Source organism: Lissotriton vulgaris, chromosome 9 (genome assembly GCF_964263255.1).
Source record: "Lissotriton vulgaris chromosome 9, aLisVul1.2, whole genome shotgun sequence".
Lineage (NCBI taxonomy): Eukaryota > Metazoa > Chordata > Amphibia > Caudata > Salamandridae > Lissotriton > Lissotriton vulgaris.
In genome coordinates, this window is record NC_141697.1 from 906,923,506 (window position 1) to 906,943,136 (window position 19,631).

General features: G+C 45.8%; 1 protein-coding gene across 1 annotated transcript in view; it reads left to right on the forward strand.

Annotated features, from left to right (window-relative positions):
- Positions 1 to 10,825: 10,825 nt before the first annotated feature.
- Positions 10,826 to 19,631, forward strand: part of CAPNS1 (calpain small subunit 1) — a 188,878-nt gene continuing 180,072 nt past the window's right edge. Inside the window, exon 1 of the mRNA XM_086938694.1 lies at positions 10,826 to 10,986. The gene's annotated coding sequence lies outside the window, so the exon portion shown is untranslated. The remainder of the gene's footprint in view (positions 10,987 to 19,631) is intronic.

A 19,631-nucleotide genomic window follows, 5' to 3' on the forward strand; every position in this document is an offset into this window, starting at 1 on the left:
TACACAGGGCTTGGTTACAGTCTTCAATATTGGAATGAATGAAGAGGGGGAAACTTGAGTACGCCAATGCATAAGCAGATAGATGACATAATGCCTTGCAGATTTTTCCTTCTAAGGACCCAAGTCCAGCTCAGAAACTTAGCCATAGCAACAACTATGACTTCAGAACTTTCAGTTTTTAAAATACGCAGGGCCATTTGACAAGATCTAGTTCAAACTTTGTACAAACCGGCTTGAGCCATTTCAGCCGAGGGCTCTTGTATGCAGGGAACACAAACAGGACATGTGATAGAGTCTCGTCCTCAGTTAAACAAGTGTCACATTTTATATCCTGGTCATCCCGCCACTTTTTAGTAAACGATTTTAGGGGGAGTGTTCCTACTCTAAATTGGTGGAAAAGTTTTCTATCACCAGGACGTGTGATAATATCCCAATAGACCTCCAACTTATGCTCACACTTATATTCAAGAAAGAGACCTGTGAGGGAACCACTAGTAACCGAGGAAAGCGACTTTATATAAACCTTGACCCTATATAAGGTTTTAAGATCTCTTTTAGATGAAAAGGAATTCCCCTCTGGGTTCTCCCACAGGTGAATGAGGCCCGTTTCAGATAACAAAGCCTTAATCTTTTGTAGCACAGAAATTTGATTTATCTGCTTCCCTAATGGACTTACAGCTTTTGCATAAGGGGCTAGCTCAGTGGTTGTCCAAAGTCTTTGCCAATAGGCTAGTGGTCTAAAACCTGCAGCCTCCTCAAAGGAAATACATCTTAGATCTAAAAGTAGGGGCCTCAGAGGAGAGGATTGAGGAAGTCCGGTCAATGCCCTCAGGAACTTGTTCTGGGCTAAGACTAATGGTACTACGTTTTCGAACCCCCAAAGTTCCGCCCGATAAATTATTGAGGCTCTAACCTTCCCTTGGTAAATAGATAGAGCCGGTCCAACTGGTTTGGTTTGGGACAACTGGAATTATTTTAGGAGGGCCCCTGCAAGTTGATTATGCCTTAAGACTAATAGATCTAACTGTGGCTTCCAGTTCAAGCTTTTGCCCAAAGTAACACTGAAGTATGCAAAGGAGTCGGTTTGTTCCAGGGGCATATTGTTCATTCCCACTCTAACTTTCACTACTTTGTGTTTATGCAAGACCATGAACTTTGTCTTATTGACGTTAACTACTAAATCATGGTCATTGCAGAACAAAGTGAATCGATCAAGGGCGCGTTGCAGACCTGATTGCGTCTTTGACAGAATGATGGTGTCGTTTTCAAACATTAATAGAGGAACCCTGGATCCAGCAAGAGTAGGTGTGTCCGTGGAATATTCGGAGTAGTATGAGATAACATTATTTATGAACAATAAAAAGAGGGTAGGGGCCAGAACACACCCCTGCCTTACTCCCTTGTTCACAGGAAAGCGGTCTGTTAGTTCACCCTTCTGACCCCATCATACTTGGGCAGATGTAGACTCATGTAGATTTACAATAAAAGATAAGATCTCAGCAGGCATCCCTGCTTCCCTAAGAACCTCCCACATCTTATGGCTGGGGACTAAACCAAATGCAGATTTAAGATCTACGAATGCTGCATAGAGTGTCCCCCCTGCTAAGACCACTGTGTTCCAGTATATCATCATGAATCTAAAAACGTGGTCGATAGTGCTAACATGGGAACGAAATCCTGCTTGATAGGTGGAAAGTATTTCGTTCTCATCTATCCAACTATTTACCCTACTTAGCACTAATCTCGCCACAATTTTTTGGAGGGAGTCTATGAGGCTTATGGGCCTATAATTAGATGGACTGGCGCTTTTGATGATTTCTGCCACGCGCCAGGATTCCGGAATGGGTGCACCTCTTGCCAAACCATTAGTAAGGAAAAGGATATATTTCAACCAGTTCTCCCGATCTGATTTAAATATATCGGCCGGGATACAACCCAGTCCAGGAGCCCTACCTACCTTCACACCATCGAGGGCGCTCTCGATTTCCTCTAGTGTAAAGGAAAGGACTGAGTCCGTCACAGCACAGAGCTGGTACATAATACTGTCCTCTGGCGATGAAAATTGGGACTTGTAATGTGCGACCCAAACTTCTGGTGGAACGTTGTTAACCGGAGCCGGGCCAGCACTACCACTGCCCCATTTAATTAAGTGCCAGAACCGACACCAGTTTTTCCCATTACATGCCTCTAGGAGGTCCCTCCATCTATTTTTGACATAAGCCTACTTTGCCCTGAGTTGTGTAGCCTGTAGTCTGCCCTTAGTTCCCTTACCTCCTGTGCTGATCCCACCCTAATGGCTTGGGACAAGTGTCTGAAAGCTTTCCTACATTCCCTGTCATACCATTTTGCAGCTTTATGAAAGGGGGTTACATTGGATCTTTTAATATTTTTAGTAAAATAGCTTTTCAGCTTAGCAAAAAGGGACTCATCATGGGTCTCTATAAGAGTTGTAAGGCTAGCCTAGCTGGAATTAAGATAGGATAGGGCTACAAGGGAATCTTCAAGAGTAGACCTTATCTGTGCCATGGTGCTCTCATCTTCAGAGACACGTGCCCATTTTAATCTTCGACAGTCGTGAGACATAATATGTCTGCTGTGACGGTCTCCATGCCGCCCCTCAGCAATAAGCGACCTTTTACCTCTAATGTCAACGACAGTGGATCATGATCGGTCTCTGGTGCGGTTAATACTTCCATGTCCTTTAGCCTTGACCACAATTCTAAGTTAATTAGGAAGTAATCAATCCTACTACTTCGTCTCCCATTATCAAAAGTGGGGTTGCCTTTGACATCAGATTTGGATCTCCCGTTAACCACCCTGAGCCCACCCTCCAGTGTCAAACTTTTTTATTGCAGTACTGCCTCCGTCCATTTATTAATTTGGGGGAGCGTTAATGATGGAATGCCCCAGGTCGCATCCTCCTCGCTAGTAAGGCTGGCGTCTTCTGGGCCAAGCGGCTCAAAGGTGCAATTAAAATCCCCCGCAATGACCCAGTTATGTTTCCCTATCAGTGACTTGATAAAATAATCTAGGCTAGAGATGGTCGGTGAGGCTTTCCCGCCAGACATACCTCTTGCGTAGACATTAATCAATATAAAATCAGGGACATGTTCCAAAGTTATTTTAAAAACCTGTATATCTATCTGGCTTATCAATCCCCAGGAACATGGAAATTGACATTTACTTTTCTTTCTCTGCAAATTGAGAGGATTTTGTAAAGTGAAACTATGTGAAAATCTTGCTGCTGTGAAAAGAAAGGATGTAGGATGTCATTTTTTCCAAGGCACAACATTTAAATACCTATAAATATATATTTCAAATTATATCAGCAACTAGAAAGCAAAAAAGTGCTTTTTGTAATTCTGAAGTATGAAAACATAGATTTTATTAAAATTAAAACAAATCAAGACACTTTACTTAATGGCATATATTCATTGTAGATAGATAGATAGAAAGGAAAGAGAGGGGCTCTTAATAACCCAAAGGGAAATAGAGCACCAATATACTTGAAAAGTAAAACAAGAGATTTTTCCCAGTGGGAGATATTGTTTCCTGCTCCTAAGTCAGGACTCAACTATCAAACACAATTCATACCATTCATCTTTGTGGAACGGGAGAACACTCACCAGAAAGGAAAACCACCCAGTCTAATTGTACTGTAAAAAAATATACACTTTATTCTAAAATATACAGCAATGTTCAATAAGTAAAAATTAAAAAAACATAAAAAACACAATGAAATGCACAGTTAAAAGCCACCTAATGTGGACGTGGAGAAAATTAATCTAAAGAGACACTTATATCTGTCTTTGGTCTGTCATTTCGGACCATCATTTGTCAACACTAAGAGGAAAAATATTCCTTTGGTTCAGTTAGATTGTTGGCAATGCCGAATATGACTTTGAAGTTGGCGTCGACGCGTTTCGGAAGCTTAAAAAATGATAATGGCTTCCTTCTTCAGGACAGTTTGTTTACGTATTCTCCACAGGTTGATATCAAACCTAATGCATAAATAACATAAAATGTAACTATTAGAACCTTTTTACATTTACACATTTTCCCTATTTTAAACAGCACTATATTACCTCCAAACCTAATATTTTGTGCTCTGTTTTATAAACCATGACACATTTCATATATATAGTATAGTCGGTTGCATAACCGACTATATATATGAAATGTGTTGTGTTTAAGCTGGAATCAGGAATGGAGTAGTAAAAAAGAAAAAAAGAAAGTGGTTAAAGGCCTTAACATCACTGACAAACCCACAGAGGTGATAAACTGTTGTTGCACTACCTTTATCATGGTTTATAAAACAGAGCACAAAACATTAGGTTTGGAGGTAATATAGTGCTGTTTAAAAGTCATATTCGGCATTGCCAACAATCTAACTGAACCAAAGGAATATTTTTCCTCTTAGTGTTGACAAATGAGGGTCCGAAATGACAGACCAAAGACAGATATAAGTGTCTCTTTAGATTAATTTTCTCCACGTCCACATTAGGTGGCTTTTAACTGTGCATTTCATTGTGTTTTTTATGTTTTTTTAATTTTTACTTATTGAACATTGCTGTATATTTTAGAATAAAGTATATATTTTTTACAGTACAATTAGACTGGGTGGTTTTCCTTTCTGGTGAGTGTTCTCCCGTTCCACAAAGATGAATGGTATGAATTGTGTTTGATAGTTGAGTCCTGACTTAGGAGCAGGAAACAATATCTCCCACTGGGAAAAATCTCTTGTTTTACTTTTCAAATATATTCATTGTAATCCGATTTCCAGATTATTGTTTGTGCGCTACACAGCTTTATCAGTAAAACGGTTTGTCTATGCACAATTAATAGCCATTTCAATAGAGAATGTGCTGTCTGTAAATGACAGTATACAACTACACTATGCTTCAGGTGCGCAGCGCCCATTGGACTCAAAGGACTTCAGCGCCCCCCCCCCCCCCCCCCTCGTCTGGTGTGGCAGCCCGGGATAAGACAGCTTCCTGGGCACACACACAATGGCACCCGAGTACTTCGCAGGTCTTTAAAAGACCATTTGCATGGTAATGAGGCCTTGCTGTTGTTTCACCGCTTCTAAGAGCCCCTGCAGCTCCACTCTGCCTAGTGCTTTAAGATTCAGCTCCCCCCGAAATGTTTTCTTAGCCCCCCCCCCGAAATTTGGCTCTAGTTGCGCCTCTGATATGCTTTTAGTAATATATTTGTGGCAGTGTGCTTCTAAATGCAACCCTTGCTACACACCATGCCCTTACCGCTTACTTGCCGAATGGGTGTCGCTGATTTGCTACACTTTTTGTTTTTATTTTCAGCCCTGCCAAGTATCACGCATCCAGAGTGACACTAACGCATTTCAGTGTGGTGATCCATATCACTGCACTGAAATGCACAGTCACGCATATTAGGCATAGCGCCTAGTCGGCTGGCAAGCCGTACTAGAGCTGCTAATCCTTCATGAATGCTAAACTAAAGTTAGAGTGGCAACGCACTATGCTCGCTGCTCCCGGCAGGCTTGGGGGCTGACTGAACTAGCAGCTACCATGTAAGAGTCAATCCCGATACCGCAGGTGACTGGTCAACACATTTTGCTGCGACACGCACTTTAATAGGCTGATGCGGCGGGCCGTCACGACTTGCAGCCTTGGCAGTGGTTGAAGTTGAATTCAAGAAGTTGTGGGAGGCTGGAGTTGTGGCAATGGCAGCTAGCATTGCTGGCACCGGCAGTATCTGAAAAAACAAATAAGGATGAGATCCAAGCCCACGGACGGCGGCGGCCACTGGAGCCCTAGGGCACCTACTGTGTGGGTCTCTAAATCATTCCTGGGCCGGCAGCATTTACTGCGGGAGTTGTTGCGGCCAGGAGCCTCGCAGAGTAAGTGAATCAGACCTGCTAGGAGTGAGGTATCTCACTCTGCTTCAATGTGTTTTTATAAATTTACTAGCAGCCCGTCCCAACGTTGTCCGGGTATGAATTGCTGCCGTAGAGCGGGGTCTCACATATCCTGAGCCAGGTCCAGGAAGAGGTGAGGTCCACTCCCCGGAAGCACTGGGTGAGTATCGTAGGATGACACAGTTCTTGACTTCTTGCACTGTAATATTCAGACCAAAGTTGCTGGAAGTGTTTCACTTGTATGTTTGTCCCCCGACTACAGTAACCCAGTACCTGCTTCCGAAGAGGAGTTCGCACAGAAGAAGGAACACTATATCCGTTTCTGGCTCTTTTCACTTGTTTGTTTTTTTGTATAATTTTTCACACTCATTTATACACTTATACAGGCAGTTGCACAACTCAGAACAGAGACCCTGAAGAAAGCCTGAGGTATCTCCCTCAGAGGCTGAAACATGTTGGTCTCCTCGCAGATATTTGTTATCAATGCGATAATTTTGCCAGTCTGTTCTTGTTTTTAATCAGGAAGGGGCCAACGCCTATTAAAAGTTTTTCTGTTAGTTCCCTATCCTATTTTAAATCACCACTCTTTCTTTTTGCACTGCACTTTTCCCACTGAATCAACAGCATTTGTGATACCTGTGTGATTGTGGTCGCTACCCCGAACCATCCGAGAGGGTATGCATGTGATCTCAATGGTCAGGAGACACAATACCCGCCAGGGATTACCAAATGATAATATTGATCTTGTAAGACTTTGATGGGAATCCAAAACAACTGGGGTGACTCACGGTTACAGGTGTTTCATTTATTGGCGATTTGGTCTGTTACACTTTGTATTCCTATAGTACTAATTAGACATAGGTTTTACATTAGCAAACACTCTTCTGGTTTAGCTCTTAGACCCCTAAGTTTTTCGTGTATAAATGAATTGCTGCCGACCAGTAGTATATTATTTTGTAGGATTTCGTTTTGATAGCATTTCTTATCTGTGACAGGCCTGTGAAACGCTCCAATTCACAGTGCACTGCTGATGCACTTAAGAGTGCGCGTTCAGTAGTGTGTGAACTCGAGTTTCCCTACTTTATTTTTCCTTGCAATATTATATAGCGCAAACTCGACAACATGGCATGAGCACAATTTACATTACAGAAGAACACATTCATTTGTGGTAGGCACAGGGAGACAAAGCGATTTGCCTGGAATCACAGGATGTTGAGCTGATGCCGAGATTCGAACTTAGCTCCCCAGCTCTAAAGTTCGCAATTCTAGAACTTGTGGCGGGAGGTGTGTCTAAAAGTGTATGTCGGTGCTGGCCATCAATGAGAGAGACCTTTGCATTTTTCAAATGGGTGGTGAAAAAATATGAGTATGTTGCTGGAGATATGGCCGCCATGCCACCAATGTACTTACCGGGAGAGGGTAAACACCCATTATTCCGCAACTTTCTTTCCGCATACCATCACTCCGCATACTTTCATTACGAAAGTACCATGACTCCGCAATGCCATTATAACGTATGGCATTACATTTTATATGCTTTTACCACACATACACTTACAACGAAATTCGTTGCAAATGCATGAATGGTAAAAGCATGTTTTTTTTAAATGATTGGATAAGGTACGTATGGGTATAGGGGTATATGTTTTGGGGTACTGAGGTATATGTTTTGGGGTGTTTGGGTATTTTAAGGGTTCATATATAGTTTTGGGTCATGGGGTACAGGGGTAGTTTTAGGGTTTAGGGATAGGTATGGGTTTTGGGGTACAGGGTTTTTTTTAGGTTTCAGGGTTAGGTTTGGTTTTTGGGGTACAGGGATATTTGAGGGTTCAGGGGTAGGTTTGGGTTTTGGGGTACAGGGTTATTTTTAGGGTTCAGGGCTAGGTTTGGGTTTTGGAGTACAGGGGTATTTTTAGGGTTCAGGGGGAGGTTTGGGTTTTGGGGTACAGAGGTATTTTAGGGTTCAGGGGTAGGTTTGGGTTTTGGGGTACAGTGGTATTTTTAGGGTTCAGTGCTAGGTTTGGGTTTTGGGTACAGGGGTATTTTTAGGGTTCAGGGGTAGGTTTGGGTTTTGAGGTACAGGGGTATTTATAGGGTTCACGGCTGGGTTTGGGTTTTGGGGTACAGGGGTATTTTTAGGGTTTAGGGATAGGTTTGGGTTTTGGGGTACAGGGTATATTTATTGGGTTAAGATGGGTTAGTGTTTAAGCGTGTTGGGATATTTTAAGGAGTAAGGGTGGGTTATGATTATGGGGTGCAGGGGTATTTAAAGGGAGCAGGGTGGGATTAGCAAACAATATGAGACATGGCATGAAGGGCGGAACGTACCACACGCCCCCAGCGTTTGTCACGCCCCAAGCACACGCCCACAGCACAACGCAGACACGCCCACAAGGGACTACTTTGCTGGCACGGTTCTTTTACCTTTTAAATGTATATGGTGGGCGTCTGCATAGCCTATGTCCTTCTGCTGCAACTGCCCTTTCCAATGCTGTATTGGGTGTTGTGATTGGTGCTGTGGTTCCTGAGATTACCCGCCTCAAAGGTTTTGGCTCTCTCTTTATTATATTAGTATAGATAATAGCTCTTCTTCAGTTTAGCGCGAGCCGCTGTCATCTATCTTCAGCTGTCTACCCTGAATACAGTAGAAGATCTGTAGTCACGCGCATTCAGTCTACTGTATCCCACGTCCCTCCTCGCGTGTTTTGTTCCCATAATCAGCAAGTGTTTGTTTACAAATCCGCCTCATTATAAACACTCATTTGCGAAGCAACCAGCACATTTAACCTCATCGCTGCGGCGACTATTCCGCCGCAGCGCTAAGGGGGTGGGGGCCGCGCGGCGCGCCCATGCTGGTGACGGAACCGCTTCGTCACCAGCCGCGGTTGAGCTGTGCTCATGACGGAGTGGTTCCGTCATGGCCCCGCCCGCTTAATAGAACGTGCCGCGCAGGTGCGAAACCAGCGCCGCGCAGGCACGTCGGGCGGGCCATGACGGAACCGCTCCGTCATCAGCACAGAGCCACTGCGGCTGATGACGGAGCGGTTCCGTCATCAGCATGGAAAGGGTTAAAAATTAGGCACCACACTGTAGAGCTGAGCCCTAATTTAAGATTTAATCGGAGGCTTGATTGATTAGCTGGTTCCTCCAGGAATCCCCTGCTAGGCTCCTCTCCCGTTTCACTGAGATGGGAGCTACCACGACTTCCCACACTATCACGACAAAGAGTGTAGGCTTTCGCAGGTTTAAAGATAAACGGTACAGCACAGATGCTTTTGTTCTATATGTTAATATTGCAAGCAGTGCCATATTTAAGCCTCTGCATCAGGCCTCTCTAAGCTGTTTAAAAAAAAAAGAAGTGCAATGGTCTTGTGGGTTTAACTAGCCCCTGAGCTGGAATTCAGGCCCAGTAATATATTGAATATGTGGGTGATGGGAGATGTGGGGACAGAAGTTATGTGCAGGAGGTAAACTTCTGTCTCTAATACTTTAAATGAACGCTAGTAGCGCACGGACACGATGATCAGCTGCCCTGTTTCAAGCAGGCACGCTTTCAGGTAGTGATGCATGATACTAATATTCCAAACAGCTTTGTGCGAAGTTAGAGATTTTTTCGGAGCCTTTGTGTAGGTCTCTTGAAAACCTCACATCTTCGCAAGAATTGCAAACATTTCCACATTGGTATTTCTGTTAGAAAGACTTTGCCGACATTTTATGTGGCACATTTCCATAATGTTACCAAATCGATCTGTCTTAGATAAGCTTTACAGGAAAGAGGTTGCTGGTGTACATACATTTGCATCATGTGTGAGCAGTCTCTCTTATTGTGGGATAAGTTGTGCTTAAAGCTTTGCCACCCCCCACCTCAAAAACGTTGAGTAAAGCAATAGACTGCACCTGCTTGTGAAAATAAATGCATGCTGGGACTGAGGCCTGAGTGAGACCACAGAGCTCCAGCCCAGCATTTGTTATTGTGGTTTACCTCTGTTCGTGCAGGGGCTTCTCAGCACAGTATGATCAGTTCATGATGAGGGTGGGAGGCACTTGGTTCTGTTTAAGTCCACCCATGAAAGATCTATCCTGTTTTTTTGATGGGGAGGGGGTGTTATGGAACATGAGACTCATTTGCAGGCATTATGGTCTCCCAAGTCCTGTCTGGTATAGTCGGGTCCCAGTGCCTTTTCCTTGCTGGTGCTTTGCAGTAGTTTTAAGATGATCTTAGAGTTTCTCATTGCGTAAGCGGTCATAATTTCTCAAATGTATATGCTATATTCGAAAGAATTGCAAACATTTCCACATTGGTATTTCTGTAGAAAGACTTTCTTCATTGCTGGATTTTGCTTGCGAGAAAGTGTCACTCAGTCGTTGAATGTCACTCATTATTACAGTGAAATTATGAAAATGTCACACAGAACCAATTCGAAACCTTGGCAGCTATGTTAATTTTCTTTCATGAAAACACATGACTAATCCCACTAGCCAAGAACACCATTGGATTATCTACTAGCCTTGGGTTTAGGAGTAGCGTGCTAACTCGCCATAACATGCTTCAAATTCCTCTTCAGGGTTGGTAGACGCTACATAAATGCCATTACAATAGTCGCCGATGCATGTCACGCACGTGCGCGGACATTCGTGTATTTTTTTTAAGTTTTCGGAAAATAAGGCAGTGTTTACACTTTCCCGAAACATTCACATCCTCGACGCTGCCTCTGATACTTGAGGGTGCTGTGCCTCCCCCACGGGTTCCCAGACAAGCATAGAAATCCGTGCACTCCCGAGAGGCATAGACGACGGAGCATAGGTGGGGACGGCTAGAACACGGTTTACACCGAAGCAAAATGTCAGCGTGCTGTAGAAAGCTATAGCTGACGGGCCTGTTTGTTTTTTTCCCTTTCTATGAAATATGTGTACAGTGTATGACTCATCGGCGCTGCGCAGTCCGTCCTCTGTTTTGCCGCTTGGTGCGTAGAGTGGGGAGAGGGCGGGCCCGGGTGTGGCCTTGCATTCCTGGCAGCCTCACTCCGAGCCCCGCTCAAGCAGCAGCTGTACCGCCCCAGCTGTGCTTCTCGTCCCTGCAGATCCCGCCGGTGAGTAGGGGAGACGAGGGTAAACGGCTGTGATTACATGTTCTGAGGGAGCTAGAAAAATAAGGTGGGCTACGTAAGAGGCGCTGTGGTGACCCCAGGGAGGGGGCCGTATAGGACTGTGGTAGCGAGGAGATATGACTGCAGCAGGAAGTGGAGACTGTGCTAGCGAGGGTGCTGTGGGGGCTGTTTGCAGCTTCTGTGCTGCACGGCCTTTGTGAGGACTGCGGGGAGTAGTTTCAATGGTACATTTCTGGAAGGATTATCTTTAGTGGTATAAGTCACGCGGGTGGTCCTTTGGGGGTAACACCTTGGGGTGGGCGGGCCCTTTGAAGTTATGGAGTGGGACTGTAGTGGGGGCTTTAGAGAAAGAGTAGTGATAATTGTGAGCTGTGTGAAACCGGAAGATTGTCTTGTGAACTGTAGTACTTTTGCCCCTCGGGATACTTGCTGAGGGAAATGTCACTGTGAGAGTGGCACAAGCTCTTGCTTGCCTTCTAAATTAGTCTAATTATATATTTTTTTTCATTGGTAATACCGCTTGGAGCTATTAATTACTAACGTCTGGTTAATTTCGAAAGAGTTAAATACGTTAAGTTAACGCACATGCCACTACTGTTCGAACATACCCGCAGGCGTTTTAAAACAAGCCTTGTGCAGAGCATGGGTCTTACAGGCTGTTTGACTAGAGAAGTCTTATGGTCTTGTGTATTGAATGTATTGCTATATCTAGATTTTTTTGGGTAAGGTTTACACAAGAGCAGATTATTATGGGTCGTGTATCTAGCGTGCTATATAGATTCTTTCGAGTGCTTTCCCGTAGTTTTTTTTTTTTTAACATTTGTCTTAGTGGAAGATTAAGAACCAAGGACCAGAGTGCTCATTTTAAGAGTTCACCATGTGTGTGAAGGATTATATGTGCTGCAGTGAAACATCAGCTCTCTCTACAGTCGTAAACGTTTAGATTAACGAGCATGAGCTAAATTAGGCCGTGTTTTAGCACATGGACGGACTTTTTTTTCTAAAACACGTACGTTAGTGCTTTACCCCAAGGCGCTCGGGAGAAGTCAGTGTAAGTTATTACCCAACATGACTGAAGGCGTGCAGACTACGTACTAGGACCCAGAAGAACACTGGCCAATCACCATGTGTGTATTTATCCATGTGTGTATTTAATTGTTTTAGTGTGCTACATGTAGCCGTCCAGTTAATATAGAGAATTAAAAAAAAAGATATTTCAAGAATTTCCGTGAAACTGTAAAGAGAATATGCCTACCGTCAAAATGTCAGCAAATGTTTTGCTAAGTGTTTTTTTATGTACATTTGTAATGTATGTGTTTATTCCTGTACACGATAAGTTTGAGCCAAGCTCTTATTGCAAGCTAAAGATTGTTGCAGACTCCTTTTCCATAGAACATCTCCTTGGTCTTTATAGTTTTCTGTGCCGAAGATGGAAACGCACTTAAACTAATAACAGAGCTGAGAAGACTCCTGTTATTATACGAGTTCAAGTGTGAAGCAACCTAACAACAATTAATAACTCTATCTCCAAGAATGCCTTTTGAATGTTTGCATCGGGCCCACCACATCGCATGTAACAACGGAAGTGGGTTGTCTGTAAATCTCTGATCAAATGTCATCCCATCCCAAGGGTGCGATCGGTGGTCCATTTGTTTTGATTGGTAGTGCCGCCATGTTTTGTCTCTCTGAAGAGCAGGCAGCAGCAGTATTTTAAATCCTGGTGATGTTTGCCTGTAACTGCCCTGCACCATGCTCCCCTAGAGTGGCATGCAGCCGTGCAACACTCTGTTCCTCCTGACTGCTAGGTGGTTGTGCAGAGAGAATTTATATAGCTTCTAATTCCACACTGGAGGCGTGGGATTTGAATGCATAGTGGTCACTTGATGGATGTGTAGCACCCTGAAGCAGTAGAACCTTGGAGAGAGCCACAGTGCCACAAAGTTAATGACTCCATAAAGTGGTAGTGATTTTATATAGTGATCCCCCGGGTTGCCCGGCTAAAGAGCGCAAAGGGAATAATTTTATAGGGATGCTCTATAAACCACATAACCCCAGTATACTTCTATCTTAAAGTGACTACCCTGGAGAATTTTGAAAAGTCAGTACATAGTTCTAGTTCATGTAAAGAATCCAAGCACACAGTCCTTAAGAACCTGCGTTGCCACACCAAACCCAGATCCTGGGGTCTCTTGAGAGCAGCAACCCAGGGTTGAGGTCTTGAGCTCTCGAAACATGCTCCTGGTCACTCTAAACTATGAGTGCAAGGGCAAGGCCTTCATCCTGTGAGACTGCCTTCTCTAATCCGGAGACCTTTGCCCGCCCAAAAGCCAAAGCTCCAAGGGGAAGGAAGAGGAGCAGGCTTATTAAACGCCAGATGTAGCTGTCGACTCCCTTTTCAACTTGTAGACATGCAAGTATATGCTTTCATTGGAGGTAAACTACAGGAAATGTTTGAGTGCAAGCATTATCAGAGCACCCGTTAGTCTCATTGTTATTATCAACCTATTTCTCTAACTGGTTAATATAGTTTCTAATCCCATGACCGGCCCAGATTTCTCTTCAAGACCACCACACCCAACCTCTTTACAGGCAATGTCAAACTTCCTCATTTATATCTACTAATCTTTCCCACTCGTCCTTCCTTTGCTCACTGCCTTACTACTTTTTAGGTCTTGCCTAGGCAATGCTTGTGCTTCCTCTTCTTGACGTGCTGTATTCAGGATATGAGCTTTAAGCAGCGCCGATCTTTCTAATTGACACCTTTTTACTGCCCTCGGGCTGTGTGCCTGTGCATGTACTCTGACGTATCTTGCAGTGCTTAATTTGTAAAACAATGAGTTTCTGGTTTAAATGTCGATGCGCTGAATATTAAACTGCATAGTCTGAACCCGGCCTCTTTAATCCACCGAAGGCCCTCCCTGCCATGTTGTCTCTCTTGTTGGTCCTACTTTCCCCGTCTGTGACGGGTTTTCTCTTTCTCTTCCTCCTGTCTCTGCTTTGTTTGTTCCTCTCTTGTTGGGAGAGAGGGGTGGGGGAGAGTGAGCAGACCAAAAAACCATTGGAGTGTGAAAAAGGCCGCTTTATTGGAACAGGTGCACATTTACAAATACACAAACTCGGCAACCGCCTCACAATCTAAACCACAACCAAGATTTGTTTCGTTTTTATTTCAAAACCCCAAACCCCGCCCCCGCCCCACACCCTCCATCACACCCGCCCCCACCCGTACATACCCAAACACATAAAACCACACAAACCCCAATAACATTATAACATCACCTTATCAAATACAAAATATCACATCCCCGATTATAAACCAACTGATCATATCCCCCGACCCATATTCTCAGAACCCCACCTCAATCAGTATGAAACATCCCCCAACAAGATCCGACTTTACAACTAACGGGTCCAAACCTGGCCCAAAACTGACAATAACAGAGCAAACCGCCATCCAGAAAGCCGTGGGGGGAAAGACTGATTAGGAGAGAGCCCCACCTTTCTGCCCCCCACATAATCCTAAAAACAGGGGGGGGGGGGGGAAACACCCGAAAAGAGGGGGCAAGCCAATAACCGAAAAACACAAAAGCAACCCATTATTCACCGACAAACTGTTGCACGGTCAAACAGCGAGACAAAACCTCCCGCAGCTCCAGCAGATATAAATCCATACCCATTTGGGACAAATGTACACCGTCACCCCTGAAAAATTCCACCGCATCGTATTTGATGTCACTGTGAACGATACGACCGAAACCCAGATCCCTGCAGAACCTAGAAACCTCCAAATTCACTTTCCTCCGAGATTTATCCCCCGCCTTCGGCTTCACCGCATTCCTCCAAACCCTACGTGGCACCAATTCTGTCCACAAAACGTGACACCCCGACCACTGTTTATGCAATAAAGCCAAGTCTTTTTTGATCGCCCGAAGCAGAACAACCCCCTTCACAGAACCCAAATCATTCTCACCTAAGTGATGAACCAACACATCCGGGCAAACCCCCCCTACTAACCAAGAATTAAGTGCAGGGATCAGTTCCTTCCATAACATGCCCCCTTTTCCTTTCCACACCACATTGAATAAACGATCATTAAAACCCAAAGATGAACCAAAATAACTTTGACGAGCTTGCACTTGAGCTCTTTTAACGAAGGAATGGCCCACGATCCACACTGTAAGGAAAGCAGCCCGAGGACCAGCCACAGAACCTGAAAAAGAAAACAGAATCAGACCGGGAAAACCGAAGACGCCTGCGCACCAGCAGATTCGTTCCTAACATAGCGCCGAAAGCAATTATTATTATTATTATTGAATTTTGTACCGCGCACGGTTACCATGATGCATCCCAGCGCTTATAGAAACCAAGAGCAGGCTACTAATAAAAAACAGAGAAGCTACAGTTATTCTGGGAACAGATACGTTTTCAGATGTTTCCGGAATCTGAGAAGGTTTGGTTCGGACCGCAGCGAGAATGGGAGGGAGTTCCAGGCGAGCGCTGTATGGATAGAAAAACTCCTGCCCCCTGAGCGGGCTCTCCTGATTCTCTTAGTCTGAAGGAAATGTTTATTGTCAGAGCGTAAGGCTCTTGTAGACTTATAAGGGCGAATCATGTCCTTCAGAATAGCTGGTCCTTTCCCCTGTATGCTCTTGTGAGCGATGCACAGGGCCTTAAAGGTAACTCTCTCTTTAACAGGGAGCCAATGGAGTGCTTTTAAAGCAGGCCTGGCTGACTGCCTGGCCGGAACATTCCGCAACAGCCTTGCTGCTGCGTTCTGCACTTGTTGCAGGATCTTAAATGTTGACTCTGGTGCTCCAAGAAAGAGCGCGTTACTGTAGTCCAGGCGTGAGATGATTAATCCTTGGACTAACAGCTTCCGGGAGAGTTCTGGTAACAGGGGGAGAACCTTACGGGCCGACCGGAGCATTCCATAACAAACGCCCGCGATCTTCTTGGCGTGTGTCCTAAAGGACAAGTCCGGCTCCAGCCAGACCCCCAGGCTCTTGATCTCTTTTTTTGGGTCAGGCGGGGTGCCCATGCAGTTGGGCCAGCTGCTTGGCGAGAGGGCAAAACTTGAATGACCCAAGATCATCAGCTCAGTTTTTGAGCCATTCAGTTTGAGCGATGACCTGGACATCCAATCAAACACATCTCTCAAGCAAGCATGGAGTGTCTCTGGCTGTTTCTCCAGCTGTGTAAGACTCACCACTAGCTGGGTGTCATCCGCATAGCTTATGGTCTTAAAGCCAAACGGAGACACCACACCCTCCAAGGGTGCCATATACACGTTAAATAACGTGGGGCTAAGGGATGAGCCCTGTGGCACCCCGCAGTGGAGTGGGAGGGGAGGGGATTTTGCATTTCCTTCCCAAACCTCGAAGGTACGCCCCTCCAAAAAGGAGGCCAACCATTCCAGGGCCACTCCTGTGACACCCGAATCAGCTAGACGTTGTATCAGCACCCCATGGTTGACGGTATCGAAGGCCGCACTGAGGTCCAGGAGGATCACTGCCACTGATCCCCCTGCATCCAAAGTGTTTCTGGCCTCCTCTACCACTGCTAGCAGAGCCGTGTCCGTACCATGGCCTGGTCGAAATCCCGTCTGGGAGTCCCTCAACCGGCCATTCTCCTCAAGAAAGTTTGATAACCGATGGTTCGCCAGCCTCTCGGCAATCTTACTCACTCCTGGTAGTAAGGAGATGGGCCTGAAATTGGCCAAGTTCTGCGGGTCCAAGCCCGGCTTCTTCAGAAGGGCTTTGACAACCGCACTTTTCCAGTCAGGCGGCACTGTCCCCTGAGTGAACGAGAGATTGATCAGATTGGTCAGGGGCTCTCCTATCACCAGGGCGGCCTGCTTAAGGTACCGCATCGGGACAGGGTCCCGAGGTGAGCCACTTTTCATGCTCCCGAGGACCTTCAGTACTTCACCTGTAGATACAGGGCCAAATGACGTCAGTCGATTTTCCGACATGCTGAAGTCCTCAGAAGGGGGCGATGTTCCCAAGACCGAGGGGAGAGAACTAATAATAATGTCGATTTTGTTTTTGAAGTAGGTGGCTAATTCCAGACATTTTTCCTGTGGTCTATCATAGACAGGAGTAGGCTCAGGTGGTTTAAGAAGCTCCTTCATCACTAAGAAAGCTTCCCTGGATGAGGACGCAGCATGGTTTACTCTCTCCCCATAGAAGGAGGCCTTAGCAGTACGTATAGCACGTTTGTATATTCTAAGTTCGATGCGATATTTTTCCCTGCTATCTATCTCCGGGCACCTTCTCCATAATCTCTCCGCGCGTTTGCAGTTCTGTCTCAAGGTTCTGAGCTCTGGGGTATACCAAGGGGCAGACCCCATTCTCTTGTCCCTAATGAGCATCTTCTTGAGGGGAAGCACATGGTCCAGTGCATTGGTCAACCAGTTCCTCACTATAACATCTGCAGTCACCGGGTCACAGCCCTTCTCAGGCTGAGTGTCCTCCAGACGGGCAGTCCAAGTGTCTACCTGGAGCCTTGACCATGCCCTATCTATTCTAAATTCCCTGAGTGGGAGCGTGTCATCACACTTAATCTCCCAGTTAGCCATGATCAGTGAGTGGTCAGACCAAGGAAGAGCGAGGGGAGGCATGGCGGATATACCCGTCATGTTCGAAAAGATGGGGTCAAGAAGATGACCTTTGACATGGGTGGCCCCAGTATTTATCAGTTTCATCTGCAGGGTGCTCAGCTCGCTCGACAAATTGGTAGCCCTAGGGTCAATTTCTTCATCGAAATGGCAATTGAGATCTCCTAGCAAGATGAAGTTGGATGCGGCCGCAGCCAGCAGAGTAGTAGTTTCCATTAGTGACGATGTAAAATCACCCATGTTTCCAGGGGGCCGGTAGACTAGGAGGCCTGTCAACGTGTAGGTAGGGGAAAATTGAAGCGAGAATTGGCAGCTCTCACAGTCCTTGACCCCTGCCTTACGTGCCTTACAACTCAGTGACTCCCTGTATAAAATGGCCAGACCCCCCCCTCTCCCTGTGCCTCTGTCAAGATGGTAGATCAGATATCCCGGCGCCAGCGCTATCACCGCATCCGGACCCGAGGTGTCAGATAGCCAAGTCTCAGTAAGAAACAAGGCATCAACCTTGTGGTCCAGTAGTAGGGAGTTAATCTCTGTAGCGTGGCAGGGGAGTGATCTGCAGTTAAGCAGGGCAATCCGACACAAGGTAGTGGGGATGGCATCTTCTACATCCAGGTGGCAAACTCTACATCCCCTAAAGCGCTTTCCGTCTTTGGCAACATAGCAGCATTTGTCGTATTTCGGTGTTCGGTAGGATAGGAGCTCATCCTTCGTATACCTGATCGTGATGGAGTGCTGGGGACTCACATCGGGCATAGCTACTGGCCCCGGACCCGGTTGGGCCCGGACGGGCACAGACGGGCTTAACTCTGGCGAAACTCCGGCGCTAGTCCGGCGCGTCCGCTGCTCGCGTCCGCTGCGCGGAGCCATAAGGGACTATTTATATAGGGCGACTAGACCGCTCGGCGAATGTGCCCCCACCTAAGATGGCCGCCAAAACTGGATCGAGCCCGGGGCCGGTCTAAACCCAGCACCCAGGGATCAGGGACAGATGGAAATGATTTATCTGCCTAACAAGGGTAGGAGCGTTTCAGAAAAACAATTTTAAAAGTGCTTTTAAAAGTCCGTTTTTTTCGTCCTAAAAAGTAGTTCTAAATGCAGGGGGGATCGGACACAAGGGATAAATCAAGTGCAATTCTTTATCAAATAAAAGCAGCAACTGAGCGCTCGACTAGCAGCCTCTCAGTAGTTCTTAATCCCCGGTCTGGTCACTAAGCCCTCCTTTTATAGGGCGACTAGACCGCTCGGCGAATGTGCCCCCACCTAAGATGGCCGCCAAAACTGGATCGAGCCCGGGGCCGGTCTAAACCCAGCACCCAGGGATCAGGGACAGATGGAAATGATTTATCTGCCTAACAAGGGTAGGAGCGTTTCAGAAAAACAATTTTAAAAGTGCTTTTAAAAGTCCGTTTTTTTCGTCCTAAAAAGTAGTTCTAAATGCAGGGGGGATCGGACACAAGGGATAAATCAAGTGCAATTCTTTATCAAATAAAAGCAGCAACTGAGCGCTCGACTAGCAGCCTCTCAGTAGTTCTTAATCCCCGGTCTGGTCACTAAGCCCTCCTTTTATAGGGCGACTAGACCGCTCGGCGAATGTGCCCCCACCTAAGATGGCCGCCAAAACTGGATCGAGCCCGGGGCCGGTCTAAACCCAGCACCCAGGGATCAGGGACAGATGGAAATGATTTATCTGCCTAACAAGGGTAGGAGCGTTTCAGAAAAACAATTTTAAAAGTGCTTTTAAAAGTCCGTTTTTTTCGTCCTAAAAAGTAGTTCTAAATGCAGGGGGGATCGGACACAAGGGATAAATCAAGTGCAATTCTTTATCAAATAAAAGCAGCAACTGAGCGCTCGACTAGCAGCCTCTCAGTAGTTCTTAATCGATTAGAAGTCCAGCGCCCCAGGCCCATGATCTCTTCCCTCGACCAACCCCTGTGAACGGCCTCCGTGGCCGCCCCAATCCTAAATGAGTGAGTACCGTAAAACGACCCATCTAAACCAATATGTCGCA